Genomic DNA, 8,593 nt, shown 5'->3' on the forward strand with positions numbered 1-8,593 from the left:
TTAATAAATGAATATTGCTACTGTGGTGATATCCGCAGCAGGCTACAAACCATCATATCGCCACAATGGCGTAGTGGTATTGACTGCTGCCATAGGATTTATTCGACATTTTATATCAGTGGTTCGAATCCCTCTTCAGGCGCACTTTTTACTGCATTTCGTTGTCTGAATCTAATCTAAAATCTCATCTAAAAAAGTATTGTAGGCTATAAAATTATGGTGCAGGCTAATTTACAAGAACTGACACGATTACAATGGTGTTGGAAGCCTTTGCATGAAATCTTCGGTTAAATGTAAAAAAAAAAAAAATGAATGACTTAGTCAAGTCTCGAACTCTCAACCTTTGGAACTCGAGTCCACAGCCTTAACCACTACGCTAGCTAGACCGCTGTCATGACGGCAATGCAAGTTGAGACAATTACTTCTTTTTTTTTTTACACTCTTTTCTTTATCTATCTATCACACTTTCAAAATATCAAGTTATCTATCACACAATCAAACTATCTATCGATCGATCACACTTTCAAAATATCAAATTATCTATCTATCACACAGTCAAACTATCTAATCTATCTATCTCATGTGAAGTGGGAACTAATATTTCCTAAAAGACACATGAGGAACTTTCGTTCAGGGTTTAGTTTCCGCCTGTGAGCCTTTTTTGACGCATGGATGACTATAGCCTGTGTTTTAGCCTGGTCGGGACCAGGCTAATTATATCTGACTCAGAAGGAGCTCAACCAAGCAGCGAATTATTTGAGCCACATTGATGGCACCGAACGCAAGCTAACATTTTCGAGGCTTAAAACTTTATCGAGGCTTAGACCTTTATCGAGCTTCATGGAATAGGGCCCTGCTGTATGTGAGCTAGTTAACAACAACAACCTGCTGTATGTGAGCTAGTTAACAACAACAACCTGCTGTATGTGAGCTAGTTAACAACAACCTGGGGTCCGTTTCACTAACGGTGGCTTAATATAGCGGCGCTATAATTAAATGCGGCGCTCAGGGACCTCGAGATTGGTATTCAAGCCTCAGGTGATTCCTCGAATGAGGATCAGCCTTGTGTCATCAGGGTTCACAGAAGACAGGCTTACAAATCTTCGATATGGGCGCGTGCACGCAGACATAAAAAGCCCTGAAGTGTCGATCTGTCGAAATGAAGATACTCCACTCTGCAGGGGTACTACATTTGCGCAGCATTCCGAATTATTGATTTTTATGAAGACGGAAAAATAAGATGTAAAATAGTGCAATACTGCCGCAATTAACAAGGCGAGGGAAATGGTTTGGCAAGAAATTGCTGACCGATTAAATGCGTAGGTCATACTAGCCCCAGTTATTGTTATATGTTCATATTTTAATAAATGAATATTACTACTGTGGTGATATCAGCAGCAGGCTACAAACCGTCATATTGCCACAATGGCCTAGTGGTATTGACTGCTGCCATAGGATTTATTCGACATTTTATATCAGTGGTTCGAATCCCTCTTCAGGCGCACTTTTTACTGCATTTCGTTGTCTGAATCTAATCTAAAATCTCATCTAAAAAAGTATTGTAGGCTATAAAATTATGGTGCAGGCTAATTTACAAGAACTGACACGATTACAATGGTGTTTGAAACCTTTGCATGAAATCTTCGGTTAAATGTAAAAAAAAAAAAAATGAATGACTTAGTCAAGTCTCGAACTCTCAACCTTTGGAACTCGAGTCCACAGCCTTAACCACTACGCTAGCTAGACCGCTGTCATGACGGCAATGCAAGTTGAGACAATTACTTCTTTTTTTTTTTACACTCTTTTCTTTATCTATCTATCACACTTTCAAAATATCAAGTTATCTATCACACAATCAAACTATCTATCGATCGATCACACTTTCAAAATATCAAATTATCTATCTATCACACAGTCAAACTATCTAATCTATCTATCTCATGTGAAGTGGGAACTAATATTTCCTAAAAGACACATGAGGAACTTTCGTTCAGGGTTTAGTTTCCGCCTGTGAGTCTTTTTTGACGCACGGATGACTATAGCCTGTGTTTTAGCCTGGTCGGGACCAGGCTAATTATATCTGACTCAGAAGGAGCTCAACCAAGCAGCGAATTATTTGAGCCACATTGATGGCACCGAACGCAAGCTAACATTTTCGAGGCTTAAAACTTTATCGAGGCTTAGACCTTTATCGAGCTTCATGGAATAGGGCCCTGGGCCATATTCCACTAACGGTGGCTTAATATAGCGGCGATATTTTTAAATGCGGCGCTCAGGGACCTCGAGATTGGTATTCAAGCCTCAGGTGATTCCTCGAATGAGGATCAGCCTTGTGTCATCAGTGTTCACAGAAGACAGGCTTACAAATCTTCGATATGGGCGCGTGCACGCAGACATAAAAAGCCCTGAAGTGTCGATCTGTCGAAATGAAGATACTCCACTCTGCAGGGGTACTACATTTGCGCAGCATTCCGAATTATTGATTTTTATGAAAACGGAAAAATAAGATGTAAAATAGTGCAATACTGCCGCAATTAACAAGGCGAGGGAAATGGTTTGGCAAGAAATTGCTGACCGATTAAATGCGTAGGTCATACTAGCCCCAGTTATTGTTATATGTTCATATTTTAATAAATGAATATTACTACTGTGGTGATATCCGCAGCAGGCTACAAACCATCATATCGCCACAATGGCCTAGTGGTATTGACTGCTGCCATAGGATTTATTCGTCATTTTATATCAGTGGTTCGAATCCCTCTACAGACGCACTTTTTACTGCATTTCGTTGTCTGAATCTAATCTAAAATCTCATCTAAAAAAGTATTGTAGGCTATAAAATTATGGTGCAGGCTAATTTACAAGAACTGACACGATTACAATGGTGTTTGAAACCTTTGCATGAAATCTTCGGTTAAATGTAAAAAAAAAAAAAATGAATGACTTAGTCAAGTCTCGAACTCACAACCTTTGGAACTCGAGTCCGCAGCCTTAACCACTACGCCAGCGAGACCGCTGTCATGACGGCAATGCAAGTTGAGACAATTACTTCTTTTTTTTTTTACACTCTTTTCTTTATCTATCTATCACACTTTCAAAATATCAAGTTATCTATCACACAATCAAACTATCTATCGATCGATCACACTTTCAAAATATCAAATTATCTATCTATCACACAGTCAAACTATCTAATCTATCTATCTCATGTGAAGTGGGAACTAATATTTCCTAAAAGACACATGAGGAACTTTCGTTCAGGGTTTAGTTTCCGCCTGTGAGCCTTTTTTGACGCACGGATGACTATAGCCTGTGTTTTAGCCTGGTCGGGACCAGGCTAATTATATCTGACTCAGAAGGAGCTCAACCAAGCAGCGAATTATTTGAGCCACATTGATGGCACCGAACGCAAGCTAACATTTCCGAGGCTTAGAACTTTATCGAGGCTTAGAACTTTATCGAGCTTTGTGGAATATGGCCCTGCTGTATGTGAGCTAGTTAACAACAACAACCTGCTGTATGTGAGCTAGTTAACAACAACCTGCTGTATGTGAGCTAGTCAACAACAACAACCTGCTGTATGTGAGCTAGTTAACAACAACAACCTGCTGTATGTGAGCTAGTTAACAACAACAACCTGGGTGTGGTTCAAATGGTTAATTTGGCATCTGGAGACAGTCCACTTTCAGACACCGTGGTCAGTTTGCATCATGGCATTTCTCCTTAAATGAAGTGAATTGACAATATTTTGATAATATTTTAATTTGATCTAATCTGTCATCTGTGTGTTGTATGCAGGTGTGGGACGGTCCAAATGAAGTGAGCACTCCAAATGAAGTGAGCACTCCAAGAATGGAGAACATTTTGCAAGGGTAAAACACAGCACAGTCAACATGAACTTTTCTTGCACAAGCAGCACAATACAGTACAGCAGTTTAAATTGTTGTTTTTTTCCAGACCTGCCAGACGCTTACAGACAGCATCTCATCAAGTAAGAAAATCCATATCCTCTAGTGTTGAATGTGTGAACCTGAAATTATGAAATGCCTGTAAATAATTTCATTAATTCACCAAGCCAAACTACATGTAATGTGTGCTGTTTTAGTTACTAAGCCAATAACACTGTCATTAAATTAACTGCTAATTTTTGGGGTAAAACTAGGATGGAGGACAAACCGCAGTCCAGGAACAAGACAAATGTGCCCGGGGTCAGAATAACTTCTACATATGGCACTCTATATGGGGCTAAAAAGTGAATTGGAACTGCTGCTCTCAGTCGATGGATGTAGGCCTCCATAAATTGGTAGACGCTGCACTCTTGTGGGTGAAAATGGTAGTGACAGCCCAGCACAGCAAACCATCGATAAGACCCAGCCTGGAACAATGTCAATGATGTAACTTTATTAAATATGCGGGATAAAGCACTCTATTTGTCGGTAGAAAATGCACAAGGTGTCCTGCTTGAAGGGAGAAGTGTTTTTTCAATTAATTCTAACTTTATTGGGGGCATATGGCACTCTATCTGGGGGTAAAAAGTGAATTGGAACTGCATGGAGGCCTCCATAAATACAACCAGGCTGCTTGAGCCACTCACTTACCCCAGCAGAGAGACACTCTGCTGGGCATGGACAATTAGTAATTAGGCCTCACTATATGTGGAAGAATAGGACCAGGCTGCTTGACCTACTCACTTACCCCAGCAGAGAGACACTCTGCTGGGCATGGTTAAAGACACATATTCACCAAGCCAAACTACATGTAATGTGTGCTGTTTTAGTTACTAAGCCAATAACACTGTCATTAAATTAACTGCTAATTTTTGGGGTAAAACTAGGATGGAGGACAAACCGCAGTCCAGGAACAAGACAAATGTGCCCGGGGTCAGAATAACTTCTACAGGTAAGCTGTGTTGACAGATGCAACCTTTACACATTTGCTAGTTTACTCAGAATTGTGTGGATTTTCAATGTATTTCTTGCATCTTTGTCAAATGTTTACGGGCAGTGTGCACCAATATGCCAAATGTGCTGGTATTGTATGTTTTAAACCTAATGTTTTTCAAAGAAACCAGACGAGGATTGACATCTGAATTTAAGCCGTAGGTATTTTTATTTTTCAGCTCAGTGAAGCAGGGTGCACAAGGCGACAGGAAGAAACCTGTGTACTCGGATTCTGGAGAGACTATCTTCTTGACACAGAAGGTTTATTTTAATTATCTCATCATAAACACACTCCCTACCCTGCAGAAGACCTGAACAGTCCCCAGATCTTTTAATTATGTCATCTTGATATCATCTTCTATTGCTGGCAGTTCCATTGAAATATTATATTTTACAACTAAACTAAATCTACTTTTTTCAGAGAAACAAACAGGAATCTTCCTCCAGGACATCCTCATGTTCGCCACAGGACTCGACGCACTGCCTCCCTCTGGGATCCAGCCACCACCCAAAACTGCTTTTTCTGCGGACATCACGCTTCCCAATGAGCAGAACCTGCGCCAACACAATAGAGATACCGATGGCCATGAATTACAATGAGTTTCAGAACAACATGGACTTTGGGATACAAAATTCCCCAGGGTTTGGACTACAGTAAACTAAACTGGCTTAACTAGATTTCAGTAGTTAAAGGGTTAACTTTGTTCTTTGAAATGTGTACTCACATATCATGACATATCAGCCATGTTCTTCAGTCTGATATAGTTCTGTACACCAGACTGCCAGGTCAAGGCCTGCATCAGACCAAGCCTTCTCTGCAGGTTCTCAAAGTGTCCCTGGAGATGCTGATCTCCACATGGACTGTAGGTAGACTCCGAAACAAACTGGCCTAGTTCGTGTGGTGGGACTTTGAACCCACAGTCAGTTCTGCCAAACCTGTGGGTAACAGTTAACTGGCACACTAACTGTACTGTTTTCATTAAAACATTTTGTTATAAATGTATCATTGTATCAAATAATCATTTTTTAGAGAAAAGTATTTCAATTGAAAGCTACTCAACAGGCAACTACAGTTGATTGCATTTTAGACAATTAGAAGAATTGTGAATGTAGAAGTACAAGAATGAAAAAATAATTGTAATTGATAGAACCAAACCTGTGAGGCAGGTTGTACATGACATCTGGTTTCCCAGATGGACAACGAGACTGGTGAACAGGTCTGATGGTGTGTGTGTTCCACTTTTCCCTGCATTCATCAAGGTCCCGCTGTAGCACACCCATGAACACAAACCGCACTAGGCATGTGTGCTCATGACTGCCACTGAACAAATCTCTCTCCCTCAGGTCATTCATGAGGTCCATCCAGAATTGAGATCTGAAAAAACACTCAAATTAGAGATGTAGTTTGTTGTAGGTGATGCATTTCCATGTAATGGATTTAGAATTAGCATAATGATCACCAAACAACAGAAAACCTGCAGTGCCACAAAAGGTACTTACTAAATAGAAGGGGTCCCTCTGTGTTTTAAGGTGTTTCTGATCAGTTCAGTGGAATGGAAATCAATGCTCCAACAACTAGATATACCACCAAGTAATCAGAACGAATGAAATTCCATGGGTATTTTAAGATATACTGTGTTCCCTACTAGGGGTGTAAGAAATATTTTAAAAGTTGAGGACACCTCTGTTTGCGGAAGTATGACCACCAGCTTTCGATTCGTTGGTTTGCTGTTGAGGAGCCATACATATGACTGGCAGCCCCAGCAAAGTCATCGGTGTGTGAAGATCTTAAGCTGTTTCCATTTTGTGCAATTTGTGTAAGTCGTGGTGTAAACATCATAGACGGCAGAAAAACTCCTGCTGCTCCAGAATATAAATCTAGAGATGAGATTCTAGGTTTTGAGGAAAATAAACCTATTCCTTCTTCATCCCCATATCCCTTCCTTTAAAACTCATCAATAAAACATCACAGGGTGTGTGTGTGTGTGTGTGTGTGTGTGTGTGTGTGTTCCCTCATCCATATTCCTATTACGGTAGAGATGGGGAAAATACAGTACCAGAACACACACACACACACAAACACACACACAATTATAGTATGGAACCCCAGCCAGGCTGAAGAATCCCTCCACTGCACAAGCTTCTACGAACCCTTCATAGGGTGTAGGGCAGGGGTATTCAATTACAAATTCAGTTGGGCCAGATTTGAAAACCAAGAAATTTTGCTGGGCCAGACATTTTCAGCGGCCAGTAGCCTAGGCACCAGGTAATGACACATTTCAAACCAACACAAATGAATGTAGGCCTAATGAAATAAATACAAGCAGTTTATTTATAGTTTTCCTTTTAAATTAGGTAACATCTGACACAGGCACGTCAAAAAGACTTGACTGAACACAATGAAAGAGCTGTAATTGAACAGAACCTAATAGCAATACTTTTTTCACTTTTTAGGTAATACAACAACATTTTGGTCTCAACTGACCCGTGCACATCTCAAAGTGCATAAAAAAGTGTACAGTAGTATACCAATAAAAAAATGTCCTTTTGTAAAATAAAAATGTTGGTCATAGCTGACCCAGGCACATCACAACGTGCTTTTAACTGAATGAAAATAACCATCCTTGAGTGCACAATTTAACAAGTTACAATTAAACAATAAAATTTAATCTAATCTAATCTTACCCTGCTGACTTTCTTAGTGTGAGAAGTGACATGTTTTATTCTGAACAAGAGCACGACATTTGGCTCATAAGATGTCAATGCAATCCGAAGGCATTGGTGAAGAGTACTGTCAGTCAGGGAACAACGAGAGCTGCTTTTTATTGTGTGAAAAGCTTGATTCACAGGTGTATGTTGATCCAAACATACTGAGCACATGGATTGCTACTTTCTTAACGTTAGGGAACTGGTGCACGTTGACATCACTCCAAAACTTCGCAGGTCCATTAGTGCGAAGCTCCTGTGCCATGGTTACGGATGACTGCATGTCAACAAGTTCGAGTATGAATTTCCCCTCGTCGATGGAAGGCACCACTCCCTTTCCTCTGGTGGATAAGTCCCCTTCTATTGCAGCAGTGAACGGGTCTCTGGCAAAGCCCATCACCTCTGCGGGCAGAGCAAGTCCATCCAGTCGACCAGCAAAGTTCTCTTTCAACCTCGCAATGAAAACAGTCATCACATCTGTGATTTGTGCCGGGGATGAGACGTATTTGCGGAGCGTCGGAAAAATGCAACATTCTGCCGGTGCAGAAGTCTGCCGCGAAAAGGTCCAGTTTGACTTGGAATGCGCCTGCCTCTGTTGCTCTTCCACTGTTCTAGAGCTCGCAGGGCCAGGTGGTTCCGCTTCATGCTCTTGTAGCGGACCTTCTCCCCTTCTGCCAGGCGGGCCCACTCCACCACAGAGAAATGTCTCCGCACGTCCTCAAACACGTCCTCCTCTGAACTAATGTTAACTTTCGGCTCCGTCGCTCTGTTGCTCTTCCACTGTTCTAGAGCTCACAGGGCCTGGTGGATTACAGAAACGCTCCAGTGCCTTGCCTTTGGACAGCCACCTGACGTCGTTATGCAAAAGAAGATCGTGGTGCTCAGCAGATATTTCTGACAGCAGCTTGCGGAATAAGTTAATAATAATGATAATGTTGGAGGCTCGA

At 41.1% G+C, this 8,593-nt stretch overlaps 1 long non-coding RNA gene across 1 annotated transcript; it reads right to left on the minus strand.

The window, feature by feature from the left end:
• Window positions 1-5,128: 5,128 nt before the first annotated feature.
• LOC308163730 lies at window positions 5,129-6,270 on the minus strand. The gene is made up of 3 exons (XR_013937627.1): window positions 6,097-6,270; window positions 5,666-5,876; window positions 5,129-5,495 (listed from the first exon to the last, which is right to left on the minus strand). It is a non-coding gene; the product is annotated as an uncharacterized lncRNA (long non-coding RNA).
• Between the last annotated feature and the right edge of the window lie 2,323 nt (window positions 6,271-8,593).

This window comes from Nansenia antarctica, assembly GCF_963989245.1.
Source record: "Nansenia antarctica genome assembly, chromosome: 8".
Taxonomy (NCBI): Eukaryota; Metazoa; Chordata; class Actinopteri; order Argentiniformes; family Microstomatidae; genus Nansenia; species Nansenia antarctica.